The sequence below is a fragment of the Bos grunniens genome, chromosome 5 (assembly GCF_055505025.1).
Source record: "Bos grunniens cultivar Pamir isolate PY7600 chromosome 5, Bosgru_T2T1.0, whole genome shotgun sequence".
NCBI lineage: Eukaryota > Metazoa > Chordata > Mammalia > Artiodactyla > Bovidae > Bos > Bos grunniens.
This window is the reverse complement of record NC_141169.1, coordinates 25365857-25383800: the sequence shown is the minus strand read 5'-3', so window position 1 is coordinate 25383800 and position 17944 is coordinate 25365857. Positions and strand designations below refer to the sequence as shown.

General features: G+C 43.5%; 1 long non-coding RNA gene across 1 annotated transcript in view; it reads left to right on the top strand.

Annotated features, from left to right (window-relative positions):
* LOC147371429 (uncharacterized) overlaps window positions 1–1490 on the top strand; it is a 28777-nt gene extending 27287 nt beyond the window's left edge. Inside the window, exon 4 of the long non-coding RNA XR_015163564.1 lies at window positions 1130–1490. This is a non-coding gene — a long non-coding RNA (uncharacterized LOC147371429). The remainder of the gene's footprint in view (window positions 1–1129) is intronic.
* The last annotated feature ends 16454 nt before the right edge of the window (window positions 1491–17944 follow it).

The window sequence follows — 17944 nt, the reverse complement described above, 5'->3', positions numbered from 1 at the left end:
AAGGATGGATGGTAGTTGCCAGGGGAATGGACCACAGCTGTTTGGACTACTTTGGTATCAACTCTGAACCCATCTATATGTGGTTTTATCTTTCAAGCATCTAACCCCTTCTCTGAAGAAAGGGACTTTCAGTCCCTCTTCCTCCCACTGCCTCTGGGGAGGAGAGAGGAACTGGAGGTTGAATTGTTCTCCAATGGTCAAAGATTTCATCAAGCATGCCTATGTAATGAAGCCTCCATAGAAACCAAAAGGACAGGGTGCTTTCACTGCTGCAGCCTGGGTTTAATCGCTGGTTGAAGAACCAAGATCCCACAGGCCATGCAGTGTGGCAAACTAAACAAATAGAAAAACCAGAAGGACGGGATTTGGAGTTTCCAGATTGGTGAGCACAAGGAGGTGCTAGGAGACCGAGCCCCTTCCCACATCTCTTGCCCTATGAATCTTTTCCATCTGGCTTTTCCTGGGTTATATCCTTTCCTAATAAGCCAGTAATCTAGCAGGTAAAACGCTTATGTGAGTTGCTCTAGTAAGTTAATCAAACCCGAGAATTCAGTCACAGGGACCTGTCATCTCTAGCTAGTAAATCAGAAGCTCAGGTGACAGCCTGAACTTGTGATTGGCATCTGAAGTTGGGGGGTAAGGAAGAGCAGTGTTTTGGACTGAGCCCTTAACCTGTAGAATCTCATGCTATCTCCAGGTAGATAGTGCCAGAAATGAGTTAGTTTAGGACACTCAGGACCCAGCCAGTGTCTGCTGAGAATTATGGAATTACTTGGTCATGTCAAAATGAAAAACCCATAGTGAAGACACTAATTCATCCTAGGTCAGTTAGACTTCCTAGAAAAGCGGTTACATGCTTGAAGGATAAGATCACATAGAGATGGGATCAGAGTTGGCACCAAAACAGTCCAAAGGTACAGATACTGGCTAAAGAAGGAGCTAGCAGAAGTCGGGACACTGTGTACTTATGCTGATATCACATCTGGTCTCTCTAGTCAGTTTGTCTTAAATCCCTGCCCGGCTCTTACTAGCTGTGGGTTCTTAGGCAAGTTACTTAAGTTCTCCAAATTTCTGTTTCTTTCCTTCTCATTTTTAAAAATTATTTCTGTTTACTTATTTGGTTGCACAGGTGTCAGTTGAGGCACATGGGATCTTTTGGTTCAGCACGTGGAATCTTCGGTTGCGGCGCGTGAACCTTCAGTGGTGGCATGTGGGTTCTAGTTGCCTGACCAGGGATCGGATGCAGCCTGCTTGCATTGGGAGCCTGGAGTGTTAGCCACTGGACCACAGAGAAGTCCCAAGCTTATGTTTCTTCATCTGTGAAATAGGGAAAAAATGACATCTGTCTCAGAAGGTTTTGTTACTTGCTTTGAGCGATTCCTGTCACATAGGAAGTTTGATTTCTGGATTTCATTTACTAGAAAATTTATGTTTGAGAAACATTTTAATTCCCCAAGTCTTCATCTTCCAATGAACTAATGATCCTGCATTTTATGTCTCCTGAGTGTTATTAAAATGTCTGTAAACATAGTTGCTGCTGCTGCTGCTAAGTCACTTCAGTTGTGTCTGACTCTGTGTGACCCCATAGACAGCAGGCTCCTCCGTCCCTGGGATTCTCCAGGCAAGAATACTGGAGTGGGTTGCCATTTCCTTCTCCAATGCATGAAAGTGAAAAGTGAAAGGGAAGTCTCTCAGTTATGTCCGACTCTTCGTGACCCCATGGACTGCAGCCCACCAGGCTCCTCCATCCATGGGATTTTCCAGGCAAGAGTACTGGAGTGGGGTGCCATCGCCTTCTCCTTGTAAACATAGTTAGGATATTATAAATGAAGGTTTTTATAACTCATCAACTTCAATTTGAAACTCAGTATTATCACTTATAAGAATGAAAAAGAACCAAAGATCCGAAAGGTGTATTAAGTATCAATTTAGTTCAAAGTTTCTTTAGAGAGAAAGTTTCTCTTTAAGGCTAGGTTGACATCCATCCATTCCATGGGTAAATTGATTTGCTATATGTTCAGTCAGGTTTATCCCAACCAGGCTGTGGAAAATGTGTCATTTCACAATTGGGTCAAGCACTCCATGTGAAATGCAGAACTAAAAGTAAGGTTATAAAAATGTCTGTCTACTTCTTTCCCAAATGAGATCGAGAATAATTGACAAGATCTCTGTGGCTAACTACCCAGAGATCCTAATTTTATAAAGGGGACATTCAGACTTGTTACCCTGGAATATAAGCTTTCTATTGTCCTCCTCTACTTTGTTGAGTCAGTAGGAAAATCTTGGCATACTAAATTATAAATTATATCTTTTAGTGGATGACATTTCATAAACATCTTGTGAGTTCTAGACAAGGCTTTGAAGGAAAGTCCCATAGATAATTCCAACTTAGTTTTCCTAGGGTTATTTTATTCCTTCACTTAAAACCATTTTTAAGTAGATCTAATACCATGACCTTCAATTTCCTCAGCTTTCCCTGGCCTGGGGGTCGCAGTGGGGGCGCACTAATGGCAATAACCCACATTTTGCTGAATTCATCTCACATCTTCAAGTTTCAGAGCCTGAGTGTCCCCATTCACGTCTCGTTCAGTTATTTTCGTGATTCCCCAGTGGTTGTGTTGCAAACCAGTCTGTCCACTACCGTTACCAAGGGACATTCGTGACGTCTTCTTCCTGTGCCCTCATCTCCTCCCCTCAAAGATATCTGTTGCCCACTGAGCCATTTGGGGAGGGTGCATTTCTGCACCCATGCTGCTAGTGTCCAAGGTGATAACGCTGAGGACTGTGCCATGAATGCCATCTCTTTTGGGATCCCCAGACAGCAAACCTGGAGATGCCAAAGCAGTTCCATGTTCCCTGGAGCCCTAAATGTGCCACAGCTGCGTCCCTTACAGAAGGTGGAGAAGGCTCTGCCCTGTGTGGTGCTTGGTCACTTGGACCCAGAAGCTGTGCTTCTGCAGGAGGGAGGCTCTGTGAAATAGTCTTCATCGTCTTTTAGCAGCTTCTCCTGCTCCACTCGCTGCTCAGACACGCATCCCTCCCAGCCTGGCTGGGCCAGCCTCCCCAGTCATCTCCCTCTTCCTGTGACGGGGCTCTTTCCTTCCTCTCATGCAAATCATCTTATGTAAACAGATGCCTTTTCTTTCAGTTCATCAGTGCATTTGTTGAAACTCTTTTGGTTTCAAATAGCAGACACAACTTGAGCCAGAAGTGAATAAAAGAACTGAATTATAAAGCTCTTGGAGGGTCTGGAGAAGTGAAATGGCAGGACTGCAGCTGGGCTTCAAGAAGAAACTGGGGAACCGAAAAGCTACCGTAACGTTTCCTTTCCTCTCCAGTTGACTGACTTTCCCTGATTCCTACTCCACAAGGAGCAAAACGGGCCTCTATATGTGGGCTTTGGTGGGGAAAAGCAGTGAACTGGCCAGTTGGCCATTTGTTTTTAAATTGATTTATTTTCATTTCTGCACGCGCTGGGTCTTTGCTGCTGTGTGCCAGCTTTCTCTAGGTGGGCTGAGCTGGGGCTGCTCTCCGCTGTGGTGCACAGGCTCCTCACTGCAATGGCCTCTCATTGCAGTGGCTTCTCTTGTGGACTACAGGCTCTAGGTCCAGGGCCTTCCGTAGTTGCAGCAGGTGGGCCCAGTGCTTGTGGCACACAGGCTTGGTTGGCCCATGGCATGTGGGAGCTTCCCAGACCAGGGATCAAACCAATGTTCCCAGCACTGGAGGTGGGTTCTTAACCATTGAGCCACCAGGGAAGTCCCCAACTGGTCATTTCTGCAGCATAGATGATGGTGAAGGTTGGGAGTAGGGAAGGGGCTTGATGTAGATTTGGGATGTGGGCGAGGGCCAGGTCAAGGTTGATTTTTAACAAGGGGGAACTTTATCTTGAGGGCAATGAATGGCAGAGCCACGGCAGAGCGTAGCTTAGAGCAAACAAAATGTTATTGTAGTTCGATCACACCAGTGATACTCAGAAACAGATTTGAGGGAGCAAGACCAGAGACAGGTAGAGTAGTTAGGACACTATTGCGATATATATTCTTGGAAGGAAATGCAGAAATCCTGTTGGGAGCAGGAATAAAAAGAAAGGATGGACTAGAGAACTATTTAAGTAGTAAAATCCATAGGAGTTGGTCATAGATTGGCTATGAGAAGAGGGGAGGAAATTCTAAAGTGAATTCCAGGTTGTTGGTCCTGAAGACTGGCTAAATGGTTGGTGATGTTGACTGAGGTGGGGGATGTGGAGAAGGAGTAGATTTTGTTTGGGGGGAAGATGAAATGGCACCCTCTCCTCAGACCGGCTGATACTAACTTGACTACACATAGCAGATGAAGTCAACTTTGTGTTTGCTGAGTTTGAGATGCATAAAGGATGCTCAAATGGTGACATCAGGAAGCCAAGAACATTTAGTTCTGTCCCCCTTGGAGAATCAGCACTAGAAATTGAGCACAAAATATAGGCATTCATATTCAGCATATCGTGATGCTGAATAAAACCCAAGGAGAGCATGTGGCAAAAACAGCAGTTGACACAGGATGGAAGTCTATAGAACACTAGCAGGTAAAGAGAGGGGACAAGGGGATTGAGGATGAGAAGCCCGTGAGGAGACAGAGAAAGAGATAATTAGCAGTGTTAAATATAATAGAGAGGGCCAATGAGATGACTCAAAGACGTCCATGCACACATGTATCCAAGAATTAACCTGCTATATTTAGCATGCTCAGGCTCTAGAGCCAGACTTACATATGCATGTATATAAGCATACATAGTGAAAGTTACTCAGTCATGTCCGATTCTTTGCAACCCCATGGACTGTAGCCCGCCAGTCTCCTCTGTCCATGGAATTCTCCAGGCCAGAATACTGGAGTGGGTAGCCATTCCCTTCTCCAGGGGATCTTCTGAACCCAGGGATTGGACCCAGGTCTCCCACACTGCAGGCAGATTCTTTACCATCTGAGCCACCAGGGAAGCCTATATATATATATATATATATATATATATATATATAATAAAATAAATATTGTCATGTGTCAGCCACTCTTCAGGACTCCAGGAGTACAGCTGTGAATAAGACAGACTAAGTCTCTGCTCTTATGGAATTTCCATTCTATTTAGAGGTAAGAGGAGTACAGGCTGCAAAGCAACAACAACAAGGAACAAGAAGATAGCAGATAAATTCTAAAAAGAAAATAAAAGGATGACATGATGGGAGGCTGGGTGAGATGAAATCATGTAGATGGGTGGTCAGGGAAGGCCTGTCTGAGGAGGTAACATTCATGCCAGAACTTGAGGACAGGTGTGGATGAACCATGAGAAGTCACAGGGGCAGAGAGTTCCAGGTAAAAGATGAACATACGCAATGACTCTAAGATGGGAACAGATTTGGTCTGTGCAAAGAAAAGAAAGAAGCACATTTATCTGTTATCATGGCCTGTGATCTTTTCACTATACCTCATGGTCTTTCTGACACATCACACTGATGAAGCCATAGGCAAACAGAAAGTCCTAAAATTTATGTGGCAGATACTATAAGTTGACTCAGTAAACTCATATTCCAACCCCTTTCTGTCAAGAAAGCTAAAATCTACATTCTTAGACTCCCTTGCAGATAGACTGAGACATGTGATAGTTTCTGCCCAACTTATGAGGCCTAGATGTAAGAGGGCAGCTGAGTCCAGAAACAGAGAGGGAGGGAGGGAAGGAGAGCAGATTCTCTGTAAACCTCCAAGGTACTTTCTTATGGTTCTTTGTAAACTTGCATTAAAACAGCTCCATATTGTGGCAGGGCATTTTTTTCTGGCTGCATTGCATTCAAGCTTGGTTCTTCCCAAAGATTTTGTGAGCTTTTTAGCTTCTTTCATGTTCTTATTTCTACTTAAGCCAGCCAGAGTGAATTCTGTTGTCTGCAACAAGGACTCTCAATTTATATAATGCCCTACTAATTCTGAAATCTCAACACTTCTCAGCCTCTTCTCCCAGCCTCTCCCCATCTCATTCCTCTTTGGTAAATCTAGCTGTTTTTCTGAGAACAGGAATCTCAACCTCACTGAAAAACTGGACCTCCTCAACTGAAGCATGCAAAATGATTTGTGAGCTGTTTAATTAAGTACTTCTGGGTTTGGCATTGAGCTTGGAGCAGTAAAGGCTGTAACAGTATATAGACATTCCTTTGTCATAGAAATATGCAATCCATTACTTAAAATGAAAATAATCATTATAAGAATATATAAAAATGATTAGAGGGTGATGACCAGAAAATAACAATAGCAGTAGTTTACTCATTTAATGAATGTTTACTGTGTGCTAGGTAATAAAATAAGGTAATTACACAAATTCCCGAATTTTATACTCAAAGTCCTATGAAAATGAAAGTGTTAGTTGCTCATTCATGTCTAATTCTTTGTGACACTGTGGACTGTAGCCTGCCAGGCACCTCTGTCCATGGAATTCTCCAGGCACGAAGACTGGAGGGGGTTGCCATTCCCTTCTCTAGTGGATCTTCCTGACCCAGGGATTGAACACAGTTCTCCCACATTGCAGGCAGATTCTTTCCCATCTGAGCCACCAGGGAAGCCCTGTAAGGCATGTATTATTATAATGCACTTTTAAAGATGAGAGAACTGAGGCCAAGTCAGTTCCCAAAGGTACACAGCTTTTCTCAAAGGTACACAGCTTTTCTCAAAGGCACACAGCTAGTAAGGAGTGGGGGCAGGATTATAACTCCCAGTCCAGCTCTAGAGCCATACACTTAAAACCATGCGCTTGCTGTTTGCAGCACACTGAAACATATTTATCTTATGTAATCTTCTCAATGATCATGTGAAGTGGATACTATTTTTCCAACTTAATGGATAGGGAATTGAGTCTCAGGAAGACCAGGTGATTTTCTCAATATTCTAGAGCTCTTAGTGGGAGAAGGCAATGGCACCCCACTCCAATACTGTTGCCCGGAAAATCCCATGGACAGAGGAGCCTGGTAGGCTGCAGTCCATGGGGTCGCTAAGAGTCGGACACGACTGAGCAACTTCACTTTCACTTTCCACTTTCATGCATTGGAGAAGGAAATGGCAACCCACTCCAGTGTTCTTGCCTGGAGAATCCCATGGATGGAGAAGCCTGGTGGGCTGCAGTCCATGGGGTCACACAGAGTCAGACATGACTGAAGCAACTTAGTAGTAGAGCTCTTAGTAGAAGAACTACAGGTTGAACCAGCATCTTCTGCCTTTTGGCCTAAAGTTCTTTCTCCTAAACCACACTTCTTTTCCAATCTCACTCCCCAATTTTAGTCTGAACTCAGCTGCATCGTACAGACAGCCAAAAATAACAGCGGCATAAGCAAGCATGGGTTGTGCAAGAGATCAGAAGTAGGCAGTCCAGGCTGGTATAGGAACTCTACACATGCAAAGACCCAAGCTCCTTCAGGTGTCCCATCCCACCATTACTAAGGTATAGCCTTCATTCACATGGTCTAAGACAGCTACTGGAACTCTAGCCATCATTACCATGTTTCAAGTAGTAGAGGAAAGAACACAGAAAAAAGGCCAAATGACATTATCTAGCTTTCTTTTAAGCTTTCCCAGAAACTGCTACATTTGACTTCTGCTTACATCTTACAGGCAGAATTGAGTCATAAGGCCATAATAGCTAATTGCAAAGGAGGGTGAGAAAATTAGGAGTAGCTACATGTCTAGCTACAAATAAAGTGGGTTTATTATTATTAAGGCAGAAATGAAGTGAAGCTCAGTCTTGTTTAACTCTTTGTGACCCCATGAACTATATAGTCCATGGAATTCTCCAGGCCAGAATACTGGAGTAGGTAGCCTTTCCCTTCTCCATGGGATCTTCCCAACCCAGGAATCCAACCCAGGTCTCCCTCATTGAAGGCAGATTCTTTACCAGCTGAGCCACAAGGGAAGCCCACGAATACTGGAGGGGGTAGACTCCCTTCTCCAGAGGATCGTCCCAACCCAGGAATCCAACCAGGGTCTCCTGCATTGCATGCTGATTCTTTACCAACTGAGCTATCAAGGAAGCCCATTAAGGCAGAAGGAAAGTTGATAAATAGACAGCTAGTTCTGCCTACCCCTTTTGGAGTGATTATTTGAAGCTTCCTAGGTGGCTCAGTGGTAAAGAATCCACCTGCCAATGCAGGAAACTCAAAAGAGGCGGGTTTGATCCCTGGGTCAGGAAGATCCCCTGGAGGAGGAAATGGCAACCCACTCCAGTATTCTGGCCTGGAGAATTCCATGAAAAGAGGAGCCTGGAGGGCTACAGTCCATAGGGTCACAGAGTCAGACATGACTGAGCAACTGAACATGCATGCACGTAGCTCTCAGTAGCTATCTCTGAAGGCTGCTAGCTGTCCTAGCAGAAACAGATGACACAATCAGAAGAATTTAACTGAAAAATTAATGGAGAGATGATTTTCAAAGATTTGGGAAAGATTAAGGAAAGATTGAAGGCAGGAGGAGAAGGGGCCAACAGAGGATGAGATGATTGGATGACATCACTAACTCGATGGACATGAGTTTGAGCAAGCTCCGGGAGTTGGTGATAGACAGGAAGGCCTGGTGTGCTGCAGTCCATGGGGTTGCAAAGAGTCAGACACGACTGAGTGACTGAACTGAACTGAACTGGACTGAAGGGAACCATCAAAGGATGGCTAGATATCTGGAAGCTAGCAAGAGAAGGCAGCTGCTACTAGCCCTGGACCCAAGAGAGAGGGGCCAGAGACTAAAGACCCCAGGCTCTCCATCTTCTTGCCCTTCTGTCTTTTGCAAGCAGCTGCCTGGATCTAACCTAAGAGCAAGGGAGCCTGGTGAGCCCAGAGACCAGCCTTCAGAGTCCAGAGCAGGGAGAGGAGGGCGAAGATGGTGTGGGACAAATAGAGAATATCCAGCATAGTCACCTCTGCAAGGTGCCAGCCTGTGTCCTTCCACACATTAGGGAAAGGGGCTGGCCTATATGGTGAGAAGATTTGCAGCAGTTTGAGTACAAAGACTGAAACTTCCAGCCAGGGTACAGGAAGGGAGAATCCTGAGCTGTGGCTTGGAGGTGTTTGATGAATGCTTTGTCAGCTCAAGACTCAGTACAGAAACAAGACCACAGTCTGTCCCCTCTTTGACTATAAAGGGCCAGGAAAGTTACCTGCTTTTTCTCTTTACAGTTTTATAGCTCTGAGTGAACCTCAGAGTGTGTGGGCGTGGGTTCCTGCTCAGAACCAAGTGCCTCTGAGGACCTGCTAAACCTCCATATGCAGACCGAGAAGAATAGAAATGGGAAGTCAGGGAGATCTATCCGATCACACTTTTGTCTCCCCTGTTATCTTATATTGTGTTATTGTTTTATTTTCTTAATTATTTTAAAATGTTTAATTTCATATTGGAGTATAGTGCATTTACATTGTTGTGTTAGTTTCAGGTGTACAGCAGAGTCATTCAGTTATATATACACATACATCTATTCTTTTTCACGGAGAAGGCACTGGCACCCCACTCCAGTACTCTTGCCTGGAAAATCCCATGGGTGGAGGAGCCTGGTAGGCTGCAGTCCATGGGGTCGCTAAGAGTCGGACACGACTGAGCAACTTCACTTTCACTTTTCACTTTCATGCAGTGGAGAAGGAGATGGCAACCCACTCCAGTGTTCTTGCCTGGAGAATCCCAGGGACGGGGGAGCCTGGTGGGCTGCTGTCTATGGGGTCGCACAGAGTCGGACACAACTGAAGTGACTTAGCAGCATTCTTTTTCAGATTCTTTTCCCATATAGGTTATTACAGAGTATTGAATAGAGTTCCCTGTGCTATACAGTAGGTCCTTGTTGATTATCTATTTTATGTATATATATATGTGTGTGTGTGTGTGTGTGTATGTTAATCCCAACCTCCTAATTTATCCCTCCCCTTGCCTTTCCTCTTTGGTAACCATAAATTTGTTTTCTAAGTCCATGAGTCTGTTTATGTTTTGTAAATGAGTTCATTTGCGTTATCTTTTTAGATTCCACGTATAAGTGATATCACGTTGTATTTGTCTTTGTCTGACTGACTTCACTTAGTGTGACAATCTCTAGGTCCATTCTTGTTGCTGCATGCGTGCGTGCTAAGTCACTTCAGTGGTGTCTGACTCTTTGCAACCTTATGAACTGTAACCTGCTAGCTCCTCTGTCCATGGGATTCTCCAGGCAAGTATGCTGGAGTGGGTTGCTGTGCCCTCCTCCAGGGGTTCTTCCTGACCCAGAGCTCGAACCCGCATCTTTTATGTCTCCTACATTGGCAAGTGGGTTCTTTACCACTAGCGCCACGTAGGAAGCCCCCCATGTTGCTGCAAATGGCATTATTTCAGTCTTTTTATGACTGAATAATATTCCATTGTGTACATGTAGTACATTGCCTTTATCTATTCATCTGTTGATGGACATTTATGTTGCTTCCATGTCTTGGCTATTGTAAACACTACTATGAACATTGGGGTGCATATATCTTCAAATTATGGTTTTCTCCAGATACATGCCCCAGAGTGGGATCGCTGGATCATACAGTAGCTCTATTTTTAGTTTTTTAAGGAACCTCCTTATTGTTCTCCATAGTGGCTGTACCATTTACATTCCCACCAACAGTGTAGGAGGCTTCTCCTTTCTCCATACGTTCTCTAGCATTTATTGCTTGTAGACATTTTGACAATTGCCATTCTTACCAGTGTGAGGTAATATCTCATTGTGGTTTTTTTCCCATTGTGTTTTTATTTGCATATGTCTAATAACTAGCTATATTGAGCATTTTTCATGTGCTTTTTGGCCCTTGTGGCTCAGCTGGTAAAGAAACCACCTGCAATGCGGGAGACCTCAGTTGGATCCCTGGGTTGGGAAGATCCCCTGGAAGATGGAAAGGCTACCCACTCCAGTATTCTGGCCTGGAGAATTCCATGGACTGTATAGTCCATGGGGTCACAAAGAGTCGGACATGACTGAATGACTTTCATTTTCTTTAGAAAAATGTCTATCTAAATCTTCTAAATATTTTTTATTTTTAATATTGAGCTGCATGAGCTGTTTTTATCTTTTGGAGGTTAATTCCTTGTTGGATTCATCATTTGCAAATATTTTCTCCCACTTTGTGGGTTCTGTTTTTATTTTGTTTGTGATTTCCTTTGCTGTGTAAAAGCTTTTAAGTTTAATTAGGCCCCATTTGTTTATTTTTTTTTTAAATTTTCATTACTCTAGGAGGTGGATCCAAAAAGATCTTGCTGCAATTTATGTTAAAGAGTATTCTGCCTATATTTTACTCTAAGAGTTTTATAGTATCTGATGTAACATTTAAGTCTTTAATCCATTTTATTTTTGTGTATGGTATTATAGAATGTTCTAATTTCATTCATTCTTTTACATGTGGCTGTCTAGTTTTCCCAGCACCACTTACTGAAGAGACTGTCTTCTCCACTGTATATTCTTGTTTCCTTTGTCATAGATTAACTGACCATGGGTACGTAGGTTTATTTCTGGGCTTTTTATCCTTTTCCATTGATCTATAGGTCTGACTTTGTGCTGTTTTGATTACTATAGCTTCATAGTGTAGTCTGAAGCCAGCAAGCCCGATTCCTCCAGCTTCATTTTCTTTCTCAAAATTGCTTTAGCTATTTGGCATCTTTTGTATTTCCATACAAATTTTAAGATTTTTTAAAGTTCTAGATCTGCAAAAAATGCCATCAGTAATTTGATAGGGATGTCTGCTCTTGTTTTGAATGCATGTCGATCCCTAGGCAGGAAGATCTCCTGGAGAAGGGAATGGCTACCCAATCCAGTATTCTTGCCTAGAGAATTCTACGTACAGAGGAGCTGGTGGGCTTCAATACATGGAGTTGCAAAGGGTTGGGCACAGCTGAGCCACTAACACTTTTCTCACTCAAACTTGAGCAGGGATTAGCATCCTACTTTATCTATGTCCTTCAAAATACCCGGCACCAAGGCAGTATGGTATATAATCCTGCAGTCCGGAAAACTTGGGTTCAAGACCCTACTAGGAAGGACCACATACAATGTGCCCTCCATACCCATGATTAGTTGAATCTGCAAATATGAAACTATGCACATGGAGGGCCAACTGTATTCACTGTACTTCACCATTTTATCTATGGGATTTGCATACCTTTAGGGTTGTGGGGATTCCTGGGACCAATTCCTCGTGGATACAAAGGGAACGACTGTATTGTATGATCTCATTTGTAGCACATATCCTGACTAGCCAACTCTAGAGACATAAAGTAGACTAATGGTAGCCAGGGGCTGAGAAAGTAGGCAATGAGGGGAATGCCTGCTAAAAGGGGTGGTTCTTTTTAAGGTGATTTAAAGGTTCTAATATTGATTATGATACATGGCTTTTATTGAGTTTGGTACATGGTTTGCATGGGCTTCCCTAGTGGCTCAGTGGTAAAGAATCCACCTGCCAATGCAGGAGACACAGGCTCAATTCCTGGGTCAGGAAGGTCCCCTGGAGAAGGAAATGGCAACCCACTCCAGTATTCTTGCCTGGGAAATCCCATGGACAGAGGAGCCTGGCAGGCTACAGTCCACGGGGTTGCAAAAGAGTTGGACACAACTGGGCAGCTAAACAATAACAACAGCTGTTTGCACTACTGTGAATATACTAAAGAAAGAAAGTGAAAGTGAAGTCACTCAGTGGTGTCCAACTCTTTGCGACCCTGTGGACTGAAGCCCATCAGGCTCCTCTGTCCATGAGATTCTCCAGGCAAGAATACTGGAGTGGGCTGCCATTTCCTTCTCCAGGGGATCTTCCCAACCCAGGGGTCGAACCCCGGTCTCCTGCATTGCAGGCAGATGCTTTATCCTCTGAGCCACCAGGGAAGCCCCGAATATACTAAAAATCATTGAATTTTCCATTTTAAAAGGTGAGTTGTATGGGATGTGAATTATATGTCACTCAATCTGTAACAGAAAACAAAAGACCTTGCTCGGCATTTATTTGCAGCTTCTGCATCTGTAAAATAGTCATAGTAACATCTGTTATACCTCACAGAGCTGCCTCAGGGTTAAATGAAACACCATATGAAAAGCAATAATGAGAGTGCCTTGAACGTATGCTCATTAAATGTTTTCCAGATGATTCCTATATTTTAGAAGTCAAACTGGAGTTAGTATAAAGCTGAATGTTAAAGCAGAAAAGGTGCTTAGAAATCAATTTAGTTCTAGCTTCTCATTCTGTAAATGAGAAACGAGAGATAAACTCAGAAAATTACCAGTGACCGGAGTTTAGATGGCAGTCCTGAAAGAGTGAGTGAGTGGATTCAAGATCTTAGAACGATGGCCATTTACTGCATTACTTAATCATATGTGCTCTGCTGAGGCAGCAACACTGAACTTGGTTTGGCCCTTTGCAAGCAGAGCAAGCAGAAAAAGCAATTACATAATTCATTTTCATGTTAGAGAACTTGGTGCCTGCTCAGTAGAGTCTAAGATAGAAATAAATTCGTACAGTTGATAATATAAAAAATTCTATTAAAATCCCAAGTGGATTTTTAAAGCAGTATAGTAATTTTCTTTAATTTTAGAAATGGTAAAAATATGAAATATCAAAACTGCTCCAAACCACTTATATGAGTTTCCTTTTTCCCCCACTACATCTCTCTCTTTCTCCCTACACACACACACACACACACACACACACACACACATGATTGTATTCATAAGATACACAATTTTTGACAACTTATTTCTGATCAGGACCCAATCTACAATCAATGGCTTGTTCTAATTTAATTGACAGCATTGTTGTCTTTCTTAGCTTTACATAAAATAATGTATGTAGGTATGAGTTAGTCACTCAATTGTGTCCAACTCTTTGCGACCCTATGGACTGTAGCTCATCAGGCTTCCTCTGTCCATGGGATTCTTCAAGCAAGAATACTGAAGTGAGTTGCCATTTCCTTCTCCAACATAAAATAATGGTGCATCTTAAAATGGATGACAAATTAAAGTATGGTGCGAAAGTGAAAGTGATGGTTGCTCAGTCGTGTCTGACTCTTTGTGACCTGTGGACTATAGCCTGCCAGGCTCCTCTGTCCATGGAATTCTCCAGGCAAGAATACTGGAATGGGTTGCATTCCCTTCTCCAGGGGATCTTCCCAACCCAGGGATCAAACCTGGGTCTCCTGCATTGCAGACAAACTCTTTACCATCTGAGCCTTCAGTGTCTTAAATATACTTTAAAAACGATCTAGAAATTTGTGCTGGCTGAATGTTCAGGAATCTTAGAGGGGACATGGCTAAAGCAAGTGCCAGAAAAACCACAGAGTTCAAGTACTTCCACTGGGCATTGTCCTCTTCATGTGGGTAGCATGCGTGTACATGAACCTGGGACCCATTAACAGGAACTCTAGACTTATTGATAGTTTTGCCAGTGTAATCCTGGAGAAATGACTAACCAACACAGTGGTGACTGGATATGCCTGAATCCTTTTAGGAATGATCCTTGGACATTTAGCAACTGCATACTCTAGCATTCTGCCTTCATAGTGTTCAGTGTCTGTGTGAGGCTCCTGTAGGCAACACTTCAGCTGTTAGGAGATGCAGCAGAAGCCAGAGGGTTGGGTGAGGCTTCCCACCTGGATCAGCAAAGACTTTCTCTAACAGCCTTGCTTATTTGGGGGGGTAAAGGGATTTCTGCAGTGAAAGGCTAAGTCCTTGGCGTGGTTTCAGGGTCCCTAATGGATGTGCCAAAGTCTCTGACTGGCAAACTCCTCACAAAATAATAATTATTTAGATGCTGCTGAAGATAATTAATTTGGGCTTTGGAAGGTTTCCTGCTTGGTGCATTCAATTCGAAAGGCCGCCTCCTCTCAGCATGTGCCTGTAAACACAATCCCTGGAATGACAAAAGAGGATAATAAAAGTCAAAAGTGTTGCCAGCACTGGCCTTTTGAACTAATGCCAAGTTTCCATGGAAGTGGGTATTGAGGTGGATGGATTTGTTTTCTTCTCTGCTTGAGTGATGAGGTTTTCGTCATGCGCTGGTTGGTTTGGAGGCTTTAGAACAGTGGCCCCAGACATGTTTCCACCGAGAACGCATGGGAAGCCAGAGACACACAGGGAGCCTTGCACGTGGCTTTGTCCATGAGCCTGTTCTGTTCAACCCAACCGAGCAGAACTACACAAACGCAGCAGCACGCCAGCCAGAAAAGATTTGTTCAGGATCACCCTGGAGTTTTGACTCCTAAGATGGAAAAGAATGCAGAGTGGAGAGTCTTTTTTTTTTTTTTTCCATTTTTTGGCCACACCTCACAGCCTACAGGATCTTATTTCCCCAACCCACATCCCCTGCAATGGAAGTGTGGAGTCTTGACCACTGGACCACCAGGGAGGTCTCAAGAGTCTTTCTAAAGGCTGACTTTAGAGTAGGAAAGCTGAAGCAATCAGCAGAGGTGTCCTGTTCAGATGACATGAGACTCTTTCCATTCATTCATTTGTCAAATATTTATTGTGTACCTACTGCGTGTACATAGGCTTCTAGGCCTTGAGGATACATAAACAGCAGTCAATAACACAGATAAAATCTCTATCCACCTGGATCTTCCCTTCTAGAGGATGGAGACAATAAGCAAATAGGTGAATAGAGCACATCAGGAAGTGACAAATGCTGTGAAAAAAATAAGGCAGGTTAAGGGGGAGGGAGTGCCCGGGTGAGGGTGGTACATCGCTGTTTTATGTAGGTAGACAGGGTGGTCCTCTGGTAGGGTGAGATGGAGGAGCACAGTGATTTGAAGGATGCTGGGGAGTGAGTCACGGCGGCAATGTGGTGGGGTACTTCCAGCAGACAGAGAGCGAAGGGCCTAATGCGGGAGCTGGCTCAGCCCATGCAAGGACTGGTGTGGAGGGGTAGGGGCTGGAACAGATGGGGTTGCGGATCGTGGTGCGAGGGGAGGTCCGAGAGAGCTGAGGCAGAGTTGTGGATAATGACAGGCTTCTCAGGCCCTCTGAGGTGGGAGACTTTGGAGGAGTTTGAGCAGAGGAGCCTGGCGATCGGAGGCAAATGTAACAAGAGTACTCTGGCCACTGTGTGAAGATGATGTGATGGCAGAAGACAAGGATGGAAGTGGTGCTGATGAAGGCGCGATGCACAGACTGGGAGGGTGGGCGTGGAGATGGAGGGAGGTGGTCAGGTTCTGGATGTATTCTGAAGGTAGAACCATCAGGACTGGATGAGGGATGAGTCAGTGGATTAGATATCAAGGGCACAAGAAAGAGAGACGTGAAGGACAACTCCACACCTTTAGGTCCGCTCAACCAGAAGAAGGGAGTTGTTATCTGTTGAACTGGGGCCCTCAGAGGTAAAGCCAGTTTTGGACTTAAGTCTGAGATGAGAGTCTTAGATATCCAGGTGGAGAAGCTGAGTAGACAAATGTGATAAAGGATCGAGTCCTTGGGGCTGCTGCTAGAACACGCCCAGTGCTGGTGGATCAGCCCTACCTTAACTGCCTTAAAACAGAGAGTCAGGCAGAGTCAGGGTCAGGGCTTTCCACCTCCTTGGGATTTACATGGAGAGGTCACAAAAAAGTAGGGTCCTAATCTGGTTGGCAAATGTTTGGGTGAGGTTTGTAACTAGACAGAAGGTCCTGTACTCTTTACCTGATGCACCAGTCCAAATCTTTCTGAATACCCCACCTCCACCCCACTCCATAGAAGCAATGACCATAGAGGTCTTCTCCTTGAAAAGCTACCACCTTGCCACCTGTGTACTTTCTGCTTGTTACCTTAAAACTGGGTAATCAAGAGAACAGTGTTTTTGTACTGAGATTGGTACTTAAATCTTGGCTTATTGCATGCTAGCTGTGTGACCTCAGGGAAGTCTCTTAACCTCTGTGAGTTTCAGTTTCCTCATGACTACATAGCTCACATTCATTTGATAATCAAATATAATTATGTATGTAAAGAGGCTACCCCTGTGTGTGGCAAATAAGAGGTAATTGTAATAGTAAAAAATGTGTGTTGGCCACTATTTTGTACATCTTTAATTATGTATGTACTTAAATATCACAGCAATCCATGAGATGGAAACTATTGTTACTTCTACTTTACAGATAAGTTAAGTAACTTGGCCAGCTAGTTACTCAAGTAGGCTGGATCTAGGAATTATTCATTTAACTACTATCCTTCTTGAAAATACTTTAAAATTTTTCTTTTCTCTCATTTTCAAGTATTTTTATTATATGGTTCAAGTTTTCAATTTGCAGTTTTGTATTTTTCCTTGTTATGAAGTTGTGTTTAGTATCTGACCCTAAGACAACTGTCATCCCCTTTATACTAAAATAGCAGTTTAATACAGTGGCAAGAAAAGAACATTCAACATTTCTGAAATACAAAAGACGAGGTCTTATTGCCAACCATCTCTGTGGGAAGCCCAGTTAGTGTAGCTGGGCACATAAAGCAAACTGGAGACATGGCTTTTTCTCCTTGAACAAATAAGAAAATGTGTTTGGAAAGCCGTGAAAATCTGAAAAGAGAATGAGGGATCTGCATTTTAGAGTGTTAGGAGAAATTAAAATCTGTTTGTACTCTGTGTGTATGCATATGTATACATATATGTGAAAGTGTGTGCCTGGGCATGTCTGAAGGTGTGTGGGTGTCTGTGAATGCATGTGTATAAGGGGTGTGTGTGTGCGCCTTTGGAAGATGTAACACTTATTGACTACCAGAGGAGTTGGCTTAGTGGGTTGTTTGACACAAAAGGATGAGCTCAGTTGATGAGCTCAATTTTCTGGTTTATGCTTCTTCAAATCATTGAGCTGATGACACTGAGAAGGAAAAACAATGTCCAAGGAAGAAAGAAAATCATGTTTCTCATGAAATAGGTCTGTCATATTCAGCACACAAAAGTACAGGACTCCCAGTTAAAACTGACCTATCAATAAAATAAACAATAATTTTTTAGTATAA